This window comes from Balaenoptera ricei, chromosome 7, assembly GCF_028023285.1.
Source record: "Balaenoptera ricei isolate mBalRic1 chromosome 7, mBalRic1.hap2, whole genome shotgun sequence".
Taxonomy (NCBI): Eukaryota; Metazoa; Chordata; class Mammalia; order Artiodactyla; family Balaenopteridae; genus Balaenoptera; species Balaenoptera ricei.
Window position 1 is genome coordinate 85,751,774 of NC_082645.1, and position 15,839 is coordinate 85,767,612.

The 15,839-nt window shown below is 38.2% G+C and overlaps 1 protein-coding gene across 2 annotated transcripts in view; it reads right to left on the reverse strand.

Annotated features, from left to right (window-relative positions):
* The window catches only part of FTCDNL1 (formiminotransferase cyclodeaminase N-terminal like), a 129,482-nt gene that overhangs the window by 63,569 nt on the left and 50,074 nt on the right, over nucleotides 1-15,839 (reverse strand). The gene's annotated exons all lie outside the window — the stretch shown is intronic.

The window sequence follows — 15,839 nt, forward strand, 5'->3', positions numbered from 1 at the left end:
ATAGATTAGGACAGTGCTTCATTATCAATATACTCTCCCTTACCCAACTTCACGTTCTGCCCTTATAAATCCAGCATCTTCAGGATCCAGTCCCATATATTTTCTCCCAGATTGTGTGGCCAACTCTTCCAGCTTTTTTGTTGTTTTGTCCCTTTCCTCCCTCTGCAGGCCCAGCAATTCCCTGGACAGGTTACGTTGAACTCTACTCTCTGTTTGCCTAGAGGCCAGAGGACTGGTGGGGGTAGATCCTGAAGGGTACATATTGTCTTGCAAAGCACAGGCCTCTGCAGTTTTCCATCCAGGAAGGGGCAATGCTAGCCTTTAATAGGGAGAAGTAGACCGCATTTGTCAGCTGAGAGGTTTCAAGGGAATGGGGGCAGGGTGTTAAGATTTTTTTAGAGCATCAATTCATATATCCCCTTTTTTAGACTCAGGGCTCAATTCTTTCACAAACAGGGCCCTAGTCTTGCTATAACACACTTTCTGGAGCTGAAAATCCAACCTTCTCTGGGGCTCTGCTGGCCTTAAAATTATGGCTTAGAAATGACCCTCAGGTTCTTCTGTCCTTGATCATAGGAGATAAGAGTTTCTTTATATGTTCCCAAAGAGTTCCTCTGACATTCACAACACCTCTTACATTGGTGATTAATCACTCAAACCCTTCCACTGTCTTTATCCAATGCCTGGGATAGCTTTCAACAACAGCCGTTCCGTTCCATCATCCTTACTACCTCCCTCAGAATCTCACAAACTCTGAGATATTTGAGTGCCTTCCCTCCTACCATTATTCTATCCCTGTTCACAATTGATAAAGCTGAAACAATTGCAATGCTCCACTTTGCACCAGCAATAGTTTCTCATTGCCAGCTGGCCGCAGAGTAAGGCAGCTCCAAAATCACATTTCATTGTCTGCTTTCTTAAACCACTCCTGACACCAACTGTCTTAGGTCCAATTCTCCAAGAAATAGATTCTAAGGTTGTGTTTCCTGTTGTGGAGAAAGTGTTTTGGAGCATGCTCTCAGGAATGACACCCAGAAGGGAGTAAAGAAAGTAAAATTAAGCAGAAGGAAGGGTTGAATGCAATGGTGCTGCAACAAAGAACTGAGCTGATCCCCTAGGGAGTTCTTGAGACGAAATGCCCCTTCAGAGTTGGCCCAGAACTGGTCTTTGTTTCCTTGCATTGACCAGTCATTTCCCTGGTAATGGATGTAAACTTGAGTGAGGTAATTCCATTGAGGCCAAGAGCAATTCCGGTAGGGACTTGTTTGCAAGCTCTCGGTAACCAACACTTCTCGGCACCATGGGAACTGAATGACTTGATTTTGAACCAACCACAGAGTCCTTTATTTCCCCATTTTGAAGATCAGAAAACTGAGACAGAGAGTAAAATTAATTTTCCCATAGACACACAGCCCTAGGGCAAGTTTAAGTCCAAATATTTGAATGCAGGTGTATAGAGGTCTAAATCCTAAACCATAACTAAACCATAACTTCCACTAAACCATAAACAGTACAGCTAAGCCTCTGATTGTTCTCCCACCAATTCTGGGGTAACTTCAGCTTTGCTCACATTCTTCCCAAAGAGTTATCAAAGTTCCTGGTTGGGGGCTTCCCTGGTGGCGCAGTGGTTGAGAGTCTGCCTGCCAGTGCAGGGGACACGGGTTCGAGCCCTGGTCTGGGAAGATCCCACATGCCGTGGAGCAACTGGGCCCGTGAGCCACAATTACTGAGCCTGCGCGTCTGGAGCCTGTGCTCCGCAACAAGAGAGGCCGCGATAGTGAGAGGCCTGCGCACCGCGATGAAGAGTGGCCCCCGCTTGCCGCAACTAGGGAAAGCCCTCGCACAGAAACGAAGACCCAACACAGCCATAAATAAATAAATAAAAATTTAAAAAAAAAATTTTGTAAAAAAAAAAAAAAAAGTTCCTGGTTGGGGGAAAGAGTGGAGGTGGTATCCAAACAGCACGCGCTAGTGGACACGTCTTGCTTTTCTGCTCCAGATAGCTGCGCTCATGTGTCTGGTCGCTGCCAATAACGATAGCACTGAGTAGAATCTCCCCATCCTCCATTTCTCCCCCTCTTCCCACAATCTACTTTAGAAAATAAAGAAAGGAACTGAAGAAGGAAAGGTGGGCAGGAAAGAAGGAAGAGAAAGCAAATGAAACTAATATGCCTTGAGAACCTAATATGTACTGGGCTCGGTACTAATTTCTTTAGTTTGTTTCCTGATTTGCCCCTCACAACAATCCGATGAAACAAGGAGAGCTTCCAGTTTATAACGAAACCAAGGCTCAGAGTAGATTATTACAGTAGCAGTATCCCTTTTTAAGTGGCCATGACTCCTTGGAATCATGATATAACGTAGGAAATCCAGAAACTGATCTTGCCCAAAGAACCTTAGATTTTTAGGGCTATATCTGTCATGTAATGAGAGCAAGGGTACAGATGTCTGTCACCTAACTCTAATGAGCATCTATTAACCAAAGCTTATATTTGTCACAAAACATCTCACAACATCCGTCTCGGTTTTAACCATGCTCCTCTACTGTACTCGCATTGCCAGCTCCATCAGCCTAACAGCCTAAGTCCTGTGACAGATGGCAGGGACACTACCTGTTATCCAATGACATATAATCCTGAGCACTGAAAGTTTCCCATGCAAGTATGGGATTTAATTAAACATCTTGGCCTCAGGAGCATCACTTGGGTCTCTCTCTGTGTCCCTCTCTGTGTCTCACGTTACCAAAACTGCACACAACCCAAGAGTCAACGGGCAAGGTAAGGTTGGGAAATAAAAACAAAATATTCTACCACTAAAGATGTTGTGGACACTCTTGTAGATACAGGGTGAACCCCACCCACTATTTGGTTCAGATATTAAGATATTATAATGCCACACACACACCAAAAGTAAATGAAAAAGATTACTCACTGTATTAGGGTTCTCCAGAGAAACAGAACCAATAGGATATGTGTGTGTGTGTGTGTGTGTGTGTGTGTGTGTGTGTGTGTAGAGAGAGAGACAGAGACAGAGAGAGAGATTTATTTTAAGGATCAGACAATTATGGAGACTGGAAAGTCCAAAATCTGCAAGGTAGGCTGGCAGCCTGGAAACCCAGGGAAGAGCTGATGCTACAGTTCAAGTCTGAAGGTGGGTCCTGGCAGAATTCCCTCTTCTTCAAGAGAAGTCAGTCTTTTTCTGTTAAGACCTTCAACTGATTGGATGAGGCCCACCCACATTACAGAGGATAATCTGCTTTATTCAAAGTCTACTGATTTAAATGTTAATCTCATTTTTAAAAATACCTTCACAGAAACATCTGTAATAATGTTTGCCAAAATATCTAGATACTGTGGCCTAGCTATGTTGACGCAAAAAATAAAATAAAATGACCATCATACTCACATGATAAAGCTTTCTGGGGAGAGCAGGGCAACTCCAAAGCAGATCTGAAAATGGCTCAAGAGAATTTGGAAGAGGGACTGGCTTGGGGTTTTTATGGTGGTGAGTGGGTGAGGCCAGGGTGAGGGTTCCCACACAGGCAGGGGTTTGCATGTTTTGAACCTCCCTCCAGCACCAAAGCATCCAGACTTTCTTATCATGGATGTGTAGATGTGGGGTGCAAGTGGGGGAAGGAGCATTGAGGCTTAAAAGTTTTCAGCAACCACAGATCAAAAAATGCAGTCAGACTCTGTTGCAAAAGGGTATGCAGACTTTAGTCAGTTTAGTGGATATAAAAAAACATAATGATAGAACCAGTGAAGCAAGAAGAAGAAATATTAACCAAAGTAGGTATAAAGCCTATTGGATTAAAATTGCTGACACCTGCACTTAAACAGGAAGTCCATTTGAAGTCACCACCATGCACAGTGGACACTGACCCAGGACAGCACAGCCAGCAACTGGAATGTGGCCAGTGGGTGCATTTCTAGGTCTAGAGAGGAGCTAGGCCTTATCTCCTAACACATGAATAATTCTTCTTCTCTCCATATTGAGAGCACATTTGAAGAAATTACCACCTAGAAGCCGGTATGTTTCTAGGTGGGGAGGAATAGAAAATTGGGAACACAGTAGAAATGCATAAAAATAGAGACACTCTCCATCAAGTGGGATGACCCAGAAAGTTCCCATAGAGTCTAACTTTGCAGAGAACCTTTCTGCACTGCACGTTACTAACAGAAAAATACCAGTGTCAAAATTCAGTGCCCTCCATTCTGAGTGTCTAAGGGCACCTGAGAGCACTTTAGGCCCCTTTAAGCCATCATGAGACTTTAATTCCTCCTTCCAGGGAGCCAGGAGGATGGTGAACTCAACAAGCTTATAAATTAAGTCCTGAGTCTTATTTTCCCAGCAAAGCAAGTTCAGAATGTACCATATAATTCTACAGGCTTGACATATCTCCATTAAAGGGGATGCCCACTGAGTGTGGGAGTACAAAAAAGAAATTACAGATTTTCTAATAAATGCCTCAAACTGCCAAGAAAATCTGGTTCTCAGGATATTTTTTTTCCTTTGTGGCTGAAAGTAAACATGTTCATTGCTTTATAGTTTCCTGAAATGATGACATTCTAGTGTAATTGCAAATTCCTGTGAGAGGCAAACAATTTCTACCAACTCCAGTGACCTATGAAGTGCATTTATAATGGCTAAAGAAACCTCTATCACTGGACATACGTATCAAGTGATCATCACGAGGACTTTTTTTTTTACCAAGAAGGAGCACTTGCTCAAGTACTTTTCCATCAGATTACAACTGAAACCTTCGCTCAGTCTTAAAAGGCACCTCTCCAAGTTCATGAGTGCAAAGATTGACTGCAAAACAAAGATTTCACACAGCACTGCTTTCCTTAATTTAAGTAAAGAGAAAGCCAACTGAAATATCTCCTGCTATTTTCAAGTCATAGTTACACAGAGAGTGAATTTTTTTGTAAGTTGGCTACATCATCTGAGCAAAAGACTTTATTAATGTCCGTTCAAGTAAAATTTCAAGACTAGAACTAGAAAGCTGAAGCGAAACATATTCTAGAAGGGTTATTTGGTATGCCAAGGAATCTAAACTTCTCAAATTTACTGGAAAATGTAAGTGTTCTTGCCAATTATCTAGGCCTGGTGTAATCATTTCATAGAGAAAATCCATCCATTACCCACATGCACACTCATAATTCCAATCTGTGTGTCTCTGTTGGACCAAACAGAGGCTGGAGCCCTCAGGCTCTGCTACACATTAGTGGAACAACTGCCCAAACACGTGAACTGGGTCCTGCAGCACCTTCTGGATACAATTCCTCTCCTTCCTTAGCAGATCTAGCCATTCTCTAGCCAAGTTATACTGTAAATCACTGAGTTATTGGTCTGGTAGCCTGCAGGCAGGTAGGGTATATTCTGATTGAGGTGCATATTGTGCTGAAATAAAGAAAACTTTGCAAACAAGGAAGGGAATGCCAGCCTTTGACAGGGAGGAGTGGGCCACTTCTGCAGACCTAAAGAGTTCAGATAAATCTGCAGATTCAAGATTTTCAAGGGCAGCATCCCACACGTCCCCATTCCAAGTCTCAGGGTCCCACTCCATCCCAACTGTGGCCTTAAATTCAATGTAGCCAAACTCTCAGGGTTGAGAATTAAATCGGTGTTGATGCTCCATTGCCCTTGTTTAGCCTTTTCTGCCTTCCAATGACTGGAAATGAGAATGTCACTATATGCTACCAAGTAGGCCCACTTGGTGAGTAACTACCCTCAAACGTGCCTTGCCCTGATATATCAATGGTTGTCAGCAACAGCAGTCTGATTCCAAAATTCTTATAATTCCTATTCTCAAATGCCTGCAATATCCCTCCATCAGTGCATTCCAGTCTACACATATCAATTCCTTGCTCACCACTAGGTAAAGTTTATGATTTGCACCCAAACTGTATGCCAGGGGCTATTGGCACTCCATTTAACACCAGGGATGGGGGTCCTCACTGCCAATCAGTGGCACGTGATTCAGCTCCAAAATCCCCATTGTAGATTGTGTTGCTTGGGAAACAGACTCTGAGACTCTGGGATTTGCATGCTGGTTTATTGAGGATACCTGTCAGGGGTAAAGGGAGCAGGATTAGGCCGAGGAAGTTTAAAGGCAGTGCAGTTGTAATAGAGGCCTCAGTCAATCCACTGGGGGCCATCGGACCTGGGAAACTCCCTCAGAGTTGCTGAGATTGAGGCAAGGAGGCTGGGGCTCTGTACCACACATCAACCAGTTATGATGTAGGCTCTTTCCAGGGAGGAAGCGTGACTTGGGCAAGGCATCTCCCTTTGTCTGGGGGCAATTGCTGGGAGAAACTCATCTGTGAGCTGTCAGCAACCAACTGTCTCAGCAGCTGGGAACTGAGGGTTTTTGGAAAGAGGGATCTGAGTTGTTCAAAACAGCATCTACACCACCACTGAAGAGTGATTTGTAGCCAAAGAATAGTTAGAACACATGCCCAGTTAACTAGAAATGCTGGAGAAGTTTGATATTCATTTGAACAAAAATAAGAAGAGGAAGAATACTTGATGCTACTCATCTGAAGCTAAAAATTAGGATTTCCCAACCATATGATGAAGTGGAAAAATTTGCTCTCACCACTGTTTGTTCTTTCATCTTCCCTAACTTGACTTATCTATCCTGCTTCACTCACTGTTTGGTTAGAGCATATTCTTAAGTATTTTCACAGATCTCAAATGTGAGTGACCTGAATTATTATATATCATCAGATACTTTTCTTTCTATAAGGGTCTCTGAAACCTTACAGATTCTTAAACTGTAGTGCTTTTTATGCATAACCTGTAGATATTATTTCAAATTACATCTTTATAAAGTTTTAGCTATTACTGGCAGTAATTCACGATTGGATTTCATGCTGCTTAGTCACCTACAGAACAATAATGTTGTCCTAAACAATTTTGTGTCACACCCTTGATTGTGAGGTTGTGCAATGACCACAGGCGTGAACATTGTCCCAATTCTTGTCTGGGACAATAGGCTGCCTCCAGAATTGTTTATAGTGTATAATGGGGGGCTCCAGAACTTTAAAAGAGGGTTACACTTAGCCCATATCCCAGTTACCACATCACTTGATTAATTTACTCTTATTTTTTTGGCTCTTACGGTATTTACATATATTCCCACCTAGCCCTAAAGACCTTTAACTTGATGGAGTCCCACTTCTTTCCATATTCTTCTGATTTGGCAGTGACACAATTACCTCAGACATTAAATGATGTCTAACTGGATTCTGAGTATTACAAGACCATCTTAAGTCCACAGTCACAATTGCTAAGATGACCCTTCCTATGACACCTGTTTAATATACATTTACCATATTTCATCAATTTCAAGGTAAATATTTTTCACATTTTAATGTCTCAGGGTATGTCTTCCACTTGCCGTCAGCCAGGGGTCAGTATTGAAATATTATCATTGCTTGCACACTGTTTTAGTCTTCTATTGCTGCTCAACAAATCCACAAAAATAGTGCCTTAGAACAATACAAATTTATTATCTTCCCATTCTGGGGTCCAGAAGTTTGGAATGGGTCTCACTGGGCTACAATCAAGGTGTCAGCAGGGCTGCGTTCCTTTAGGGAGGCTCTGGGGGAGTTCCGTGCTTTTCCCAGTCCTCAGAGGCTGCCCTCTCTCCTTGGCTCACGCACAGCCTTCTTCCTCCACCTTCAAGGCCAGTGATGATGGGTCGAGTTCTTCTCACACTGCACCACTCTCACTTCCTATTCTGCCTCCCTCTTCCACATTTAAGGATCTTTGTGATTAGGTCGTACGCATACAGATAATCAAGGATAATCTCAATATTTTTAAGGTTGGCAGATTGGCAACCTAATTCCAACTGCAACCTTAATTCCCTTTTGCCATGTAATCTTGTCACAGCTTCCAGGGATTAGGATACAGATACATTTGGGGGCCATTATTCTGCCTACCACATGCATTTTTAAAAAATTGATATATAGTTGATATAACAAATTGGCTTCAGGTGTACAACATGATGATTCATTATTTACCACATGCATGTTTATCAAAACTTGTAGAACTGGTGTCAGAGGTTTGGGAGGAAATCTCAGAGATAATAGTGAAGCATTCTTTTAAAATATTTTGCATCTTAATGTCATAGAGGATATTTTGTGATAAAAACATATATGACTATCAATGACTATGATTTCAAAGTGACTCAGAAAAGCCAGACTCTGAATGTGAAAGAAGTTTGGGGAATACTTCATCTAATTTATTCCACTTATACATTCAATTTTATCTATGCAAGAGTAATACATGATTAAAAATCAGTCTGTCATAATAAGTGAAATAAGTCAGAAAGACAAATATCATATGATATCACTTATATGTGGAATCTAAAAAATGATACAAATGAACTTATTTACAAAACGGAAACAGATTCACAGACAGAAAAGAAACTAGTGGTTACCAAAGGGGATAGTAGGGGGGTGGGGGGGAGAGATAAATCAGGAGTTTTGGATTAACAGATACACACGACTATATATAACATAGATAAACAACCAGGACCTAGTGTATAGCACAGGGAACTATATTCAATATCTTGTAATAACCTATAATGGAAAAGAATCTGGAAGAGAATATATATACGTGTAACTGAATCACTTTGTTGTACACCTGAAACTAACACAACATTGTAGAGCAACTATACTTCAATTAAAAAAATCTATGTCTAAAGAAGTCTAAAAGCAATCTTTAAGTACAAGATTCTAAGTGCTAAGAAGCATCGAGTCATTGAGTTATCCAAGCAGCAGAAATTCTTCTTTCTCAATGGTAAAAAAAAAAAAACAATGATATGACCTAGAGTCAATGGATCTTAGATTTAATAAAACACAGTACATATTCACAGATAGCCAATTTTAATATTTTCATATTTAAATAAAAGTATAAATTATACAAATACATATGAATACATATGTTTTCCAAGGACATAACTTTGTTTTGTATCCTTGTGGTGACGGTGCCATTACCACTAAATGCAAAATTGGAATTGTAAGCATTGCATATTTTCATTCCATGCAAGGAATGTGACTTCTGCATTAGAGAATAATAGCCAAAACATTATGAATAGGTAATGAGAACAGGAGTGCAGAAGGGAAGGGAAAGAAAGGAATGCTATGGAAAAGGACTGTTTTTAAGTAGAAATTTTAACAGGGCATACTCTATGATCACAATGTAATAATATTAAAAGTAAATAATAGGGCTTCCCTGGTGGCGCAGTGGTTAAGAACCTGCCTGCCAACGCAGGGAACACGGGTTCGAGCCCTAGTCTGGGAAGACCCCACATGCCGCAGAGCAACTAAGCCTGTGCGCCACAACTACTGAGCCTGTGCTCTAGAGCCCACGTACCACAACTACTGAAGCCCACATGCCTAGAGCCTGTGCCCCGCAGCAAGAGAAGCCACCGCAATGAGAAGCCTGCCCACTGCAACCAAGAGTAGCCCCTGCTCGCCGCAACTAGAGAAAGCCCATGCAAAGCAATGAAGACCCAACGCAGCCAAAAATAAATAAATAAAATAAATTTTTAAAAAAAGTAAATAATAAAAGGATGACCAAAATCATCACAGCAACTTGGAAATCTAAAAACACTCTTTTAAATAAACTCTGAAGATGAAGTAAAAGGAGAAATTATTAGATTACAGAAATGTTTAGATTATAAAACTTAAAAAAGATACAGCAAGATCTTTGCAGAGGAAAATTTATGGCCTTAATTTATTTGTTTTTATAGAAAAAAGGCTAAAAATTAAAGAATTAAGTGCTCTCTCTCAAAAAACTGGGAAAATAAAAAAAAATTAAAAAAAAAAACTGGGAAAATAACCACAAAATAAACCTAAAGAAACTAGGAAGCAAGAATCAATAATAACAAGAGATAAATTAATAAAATAGAACACACAAAAAAATGGAAAGGATAAATATATCATAAACAGTTAATCCTTTGAAAAAACCTATAAAGTTATTTTTAAAAAATACTCAAAAGCCAGATAGTGATAAAAGTGAAACAGGACGCATTTTAACCACAGGTATAAAAGAGATTAAAAATTATGAAAACAATTAGAGTTGCAAACACACTTAAATTATTCCAGACTATAGCAAAAGATGGAAAGCTCTTGAATTTATTTCAAGCATAACTTTAATACCAAAATCTATTAAAGATGGTAACACAAAAAAGAAAAAAACCATAGATCAGTTTCACTATAAATATAGGTAAAATTCTAAACATAATATTAGCAAAAATAGAACCAATGTGCCAAAGGAGTAGTTAATACAACTAAGGGCAGTTTATTTAAGGAATGTAAAGTGGTTTAATGTCAGAAAATCTATCACATAAATACTTACATCCACACATTTAAGAAAAAAAAATCATTGAAAATATTAATAAATGCCAAAATGATACTTGATGATTCAACAGGCATCTCCAATTATAAAATCTCTAAGAATAATAGCAATAGAAGAAAATAACCTACAATAGAATTTACTAAAAATCAAGAGTATATATTATCCTAAATGGGAAAACATTGCAAGTATCTTAATTAAAATGAGGAACTTAGCAGATATGTTCAGTATCTTCATTATTATTTAATCCTGTCTTGAGGATTTTTGAAGAAAATAAAACATCTAGTATAAAAATTAGAAAAGAAGATATAAAACTATGTATTTTCTGTTGGTAATATGAATGCATGACCAGGAAGCCTATGAGAAATGCAAGTTTAAAAAAAGAAAAACCTTTAGAATTAACAAAATTGGCAAGATAGCTGGATATAAGATAAATATCTAAATATCAACATCTTTTCTCCATTTAGGTACCTATAAATGATAAATATATTTATAGAAGCAACAATAAAATACTTAGAATAAATTTTCCAAGAAGATACAGGACCTCTTTGAAAAGGACCATAACACTATTGAAAAATGTCAAATAACGTCTGGCTAGTGGAAGGACAAACCAGGTTTTTGATTGAGAAGACGTAATTTCATAAAAATATCAATTATTAAATGTAATGCCATTCCAATTAGAATTTCAACAGGATTTTGTTTTGGGGAGGTAGGAAAAGAATTAGATAATTTTATCTTAAAATACTTTTTGAAGGGCTATGTAAAAAACAAATTTTAGGGACTTCCCTGGCAGTCCAGTGGTGAAGACTCTGTGCTTCTACTGCAGGGGGCATGGGTTCGATCCCTGGTTGGGGAACTAAGATCCTGCATGCAGCATGGTGTGGGCAAAAGAAAAAAAATTTTTTTTAACTTATGTATTGCATAAAACATCTGCAAGGCAAGAAAGAAACAATAGATATAGAAAAAACATATTTGCATCAGAGATGATATACAAAGGGGTATGTTTGTAATATACAAAGAGATCTCACAATTTGATTTTTTTTAAAAGGCAGAATCTAGTAAATGGGTGAGGATATGAATAGGCAATTCTTATATAGATACAATTTTTCAGTAAACATATTCTTTAAACTCATCCAAATTGTCTGCCAACAAATTCACTAATAGTCAGGAAGAGGCAAATTAAAGCAACAATAAAATTTTACTTTACACCTATCAGAGTAGCAAAAACTAAAGAGAATTATAACACTTATCGCGGTAGGGACACAGAGAAAAGATACTCCCAGGTATTGCTAGGTATGAAAATAACGTATTACTGTCCTTCGGGAAAGTAACATGGTAACTTCTATGAAAATTTAAAATACATAATATATTCCCTGACCCTGCAATCCCAACTTCTTGGACTCTAGCCCATAGAAATAAAAACACCACCAGTGAGGACAAATGTACAATGATGTTTACTGAAGCATTATTTATAGTAGAAAAAATAGAAATTAAGCGGTTAAATAAATTATGGCCTATTTACCACATGGAATATTAAGTAGCCATTAAAAGGAATAAATAGGAACTATTGTATATCAATTAATTTGGAAGGTTTTCCATGAAATACTGCTTTATTTTTATAAATGCATATATAGGTCTGTATATAGTTGTATGAAAACAGAGGGGAAAAATGAAAGGATACTTATCATTTGTTAACACTGCCTACTGGGGGAAGGAAGAAGAGAAGTGAGATGTGGGGACCCAGCAAAAAGAGGAATAGAAAAAGGAGATTTTACTTTAAGAGTGTGAACATGATCAAATTATACATTTATGTAAAGTTATAAACCTATATGTGAGTATACAAAAAACAATTTTTTTGAATAGGAAAATCTAAACGTCACCTATTGGATTGTGATTGAAAAAACATGAAACTGAAGTAAGACCCAGGGGAAGGACAACACCATAAAGCACTACAATTTAGTCACTATGGTAACCTGCAAAGTATTTTTGCAGAGCTGTTCTCATAGTTCCCACACGTACAATCAAAACAAATATGCTAAACATTAAAATTTAAAGAGAATTGGTCATTTTATGTGTTGTATTAACACATTTAATAGTGTCATTGTACATAATGTGAAATTTATGTTAAATCCATGTAATATTATACAGTAAAGGCCATCTATTTTGTTTACTCTGATGACTGTGGTTTCCAAAGGATTAAGAGTATAAAGAAAAAATTTTGATGCTACAGTACAAGGTGATGAGAGAGGCTACATGCAAATATAAGGTGTCCTTTTCAAACATATATATGCACGCAGGTATACCTATATACCTATTTGTATATACTATATGCTACACTGTATTTGTATATGCTATCAGATTTGAAAAATCACATCACTTATGTGAGTTCATTTTCATAGTGGTACTAGAAGAATTAACTATATTACCCCCTTTAGAAGATAAAAACATGTAGATAAATAATGTGGAGGGTTTTCCATTATAAATTTTGTCTTTTTTCTCCTTACAATTTTATGTATAAAAAATAATTCACTGGGAATTTTGTTAAAAAGAAAAAAACCTAAAAACCTAAAAAATAATGGAAGATGTAATTTGGGGAAAATTATAATTTTTCCATTATACTTGATGAATTGACAATTTTCACAAATATGAAGTCCCAAAGCAATTGTGCAACAAGGTCTCACAAAGTAGTAGGTCTTTCGTTAAATTTAGAAATAATTGATACTAGATTTTAAAGTGCATGGAAGATTGTTTCTCACTAGAGATCACGTCTATCCAACCAAATCTGGTATTCCTTTTGTTGAAAGTGCCTGTCCCGTTCTTCAAACTTTACCTCCTTCTTCAAGAAGCCTGCCCAGACTCCCTCCAGTAGCACAGGATTTTTTACTCTTACCATCTATTCTCACTTACTGTTGCTATATTAGGTGGCTTGCATACTCTTCTCCCTGCTGACTATGAGCTCCTTGAGGGCAAAAACCAAGGCCCGGGACTTTCTAGACCTTCAGTGTTGACTGCATACATGCCTACCAACAGCCCATTTAGGTACCGTTTATTTCCTATTTCTGTGCTCTTGCTTATGTTATCTCATTCTTCAATATTCTCACCCTTCTCAATAATTTATGTTTCCTGAAAAACTGATTGAATTTCCTCTGATGATTTCTTATTTCTACAGACCATTTATACCCAGCATAGAGATTTATCTCCTTCTTGTGTCCATGTACTGCTTCAAATTGCTCTCTAATTACTCCATATGTGCATACTTTGTATCCAAAGCTAGATCCTAGACAAAAACCATGTGGACTGTTTCTTAAATTTTCAAATATCCTAGTACCAAGCACAAGTAATTTAATCATCAATTCTGGTTAAACTAAGGAAGACATCTTTTTTTCTCTCTCTAGATTCTCATTGTACTCTCAAATATGTTATTAAATTTAGAATTCTTTGATTTGTATTTAATGGATGGATTCAGGGGCACACACACAAACACAGTGACCTCAAAATGCTTCTGGAATCACACAATGGCCAGAGGAGACCCTGGGAAAGTGATGAAATGAGGCTTTCTTCATCTCCCTGCAAGAGGACTCAAGTTCCTTTCTCTTACTGGAGACAGGCCTTGATCCTAATCGCCATACTTGTACATGTGAAATTAACACCTCAAACCGCCTGCAAGTATCTCTCTGTCCAAAGTTCCCTCAGAAACATAACAAGACTGTTGGAAATGTAAATAACACATGAGGTTGAAAAATAATAATAAATTAGGTGAGATAGGAATAAAGGACATATAACCCAAGGCATAGTTCTTGTCTGGTTTTCCATAGAAACCCTCTGGGGGTTAATGCAAGTTGCCTGGGAATAGATTGAGGAGGGGGATATTTACTTGAGAAGCAACTGACAGAAACATAAAACATATATGAATGTTCATCGTCCATTTAAAAAATAATAAAATTACCAAAAACTAGAGAACAAAGGAAGGGATAAGTATTTTTGAAGTTTGGTAAAGTACATTTATACAGTCATTTTGCCCTTGTGAATCTTTACCACAAAAGCTTATCCATTCTTCAAAGCTAACCATGATTTGATTACAAAGACAGTTAAAACTCTAAGCCAATTTTTGATCTAGACCTTTTCATTTTAAAAAAGCAGAATCCAGTATTAAAATAAATGCAGAGCACACATGAATGAAGAGAGGGTCTAAATGGCTATTGGAGTGATATTTCCCCCTAAACATATGGCACTGACATCAAGAACACACAACCACTTGGGCCAAGACCTAAAACCAGCTGTAATGTGAATCTGCTAAAGAAGTAGAGAAAATTCCTGTGTTGCATTAAACTTCAGTTTCTTTCCAGAGCTATTATTTTAACAGATACTCATTATATGTGCACTTCACTTTGCTATCACTGTTTTTTTCTCTGCAAGGTTAGTTCAAAGTGTAGGGCCAAAACCTTACAGAAAGGAGCGACATGAAGAGGAAAATCTGCATCGCTAATCATCCCAGTTGAAGATCACTTTTCCATACACTGATGTTCAAATGAATCAGTACCCCACCTGACATGTCTTGGATGGATAGAAATCCCTAAACTTCATCACTGAAAATACAGATGCCCTAAAAAATGTATAATTCCAGATGAATAGTAATGGATATTAATCTCATTAATATTATCTGTTTGAGTACAGACTGGTAGAAAAGGTGGGAGCTGGCAAATTTTTATTTTCCCATAAATTTTTTATATTTTCAAGTGTGCCTAAAGAAAAATTTCAACTTGGACTGTTGCAAAATGCCCAACCCAACACCTGCCACACAGGCATTCAATAAATAGTAGAGGGCAAAATTATTTTTCTAGAATGGTATTTACTGGAGAATCAGGGACCCTTTGACCTGAATACTCTTGCAAGTTGTCTCTTCCCCACTTGTGATGCTGTGTCAAACATGATCACTCAGTACAAGGTAACTAGACAGGAGGGTTTTGTCTGGTTTATTCCAGCTGTCCTACTGCCTTGCCTTTCTTCCATACAAGTACACTGTGTTCTTTCTGCCCTATCTCAGCTCAAAAGGCGTCTATCAAATAGGCCATCTTACAAAAATGCAAACACACCCTAGACCCTCACATCCTCCGTATTCTGCTTTTTATTTCTATGTAGTAATTAGCATCATATGACAGCTTTTCTATTTACTTGCTTATTTGTAGACTATCACTAGAAAGCAAGTTCCCTGAGGGCAGGGGCCTTGTCTCATTCACAGCTCTATCTCCTAGAACAAACACTGCCTGACGCACAGAAGATCCTCAATAAATAGTTATTGAATAAATTCTTTTCTGAGAAGAATAAGCTGCCTCCCGCCAGGTAATGACCTGAAAGCACCAATAGACTGGCACCTCTTCCAAACCCACTGTGGGATTTCCTTCAAGGAGGGGATCTCTGTGCTCACTTTCAGGCTGAAAATGACAATGCAGAGTTTGGGGAATGCTTGT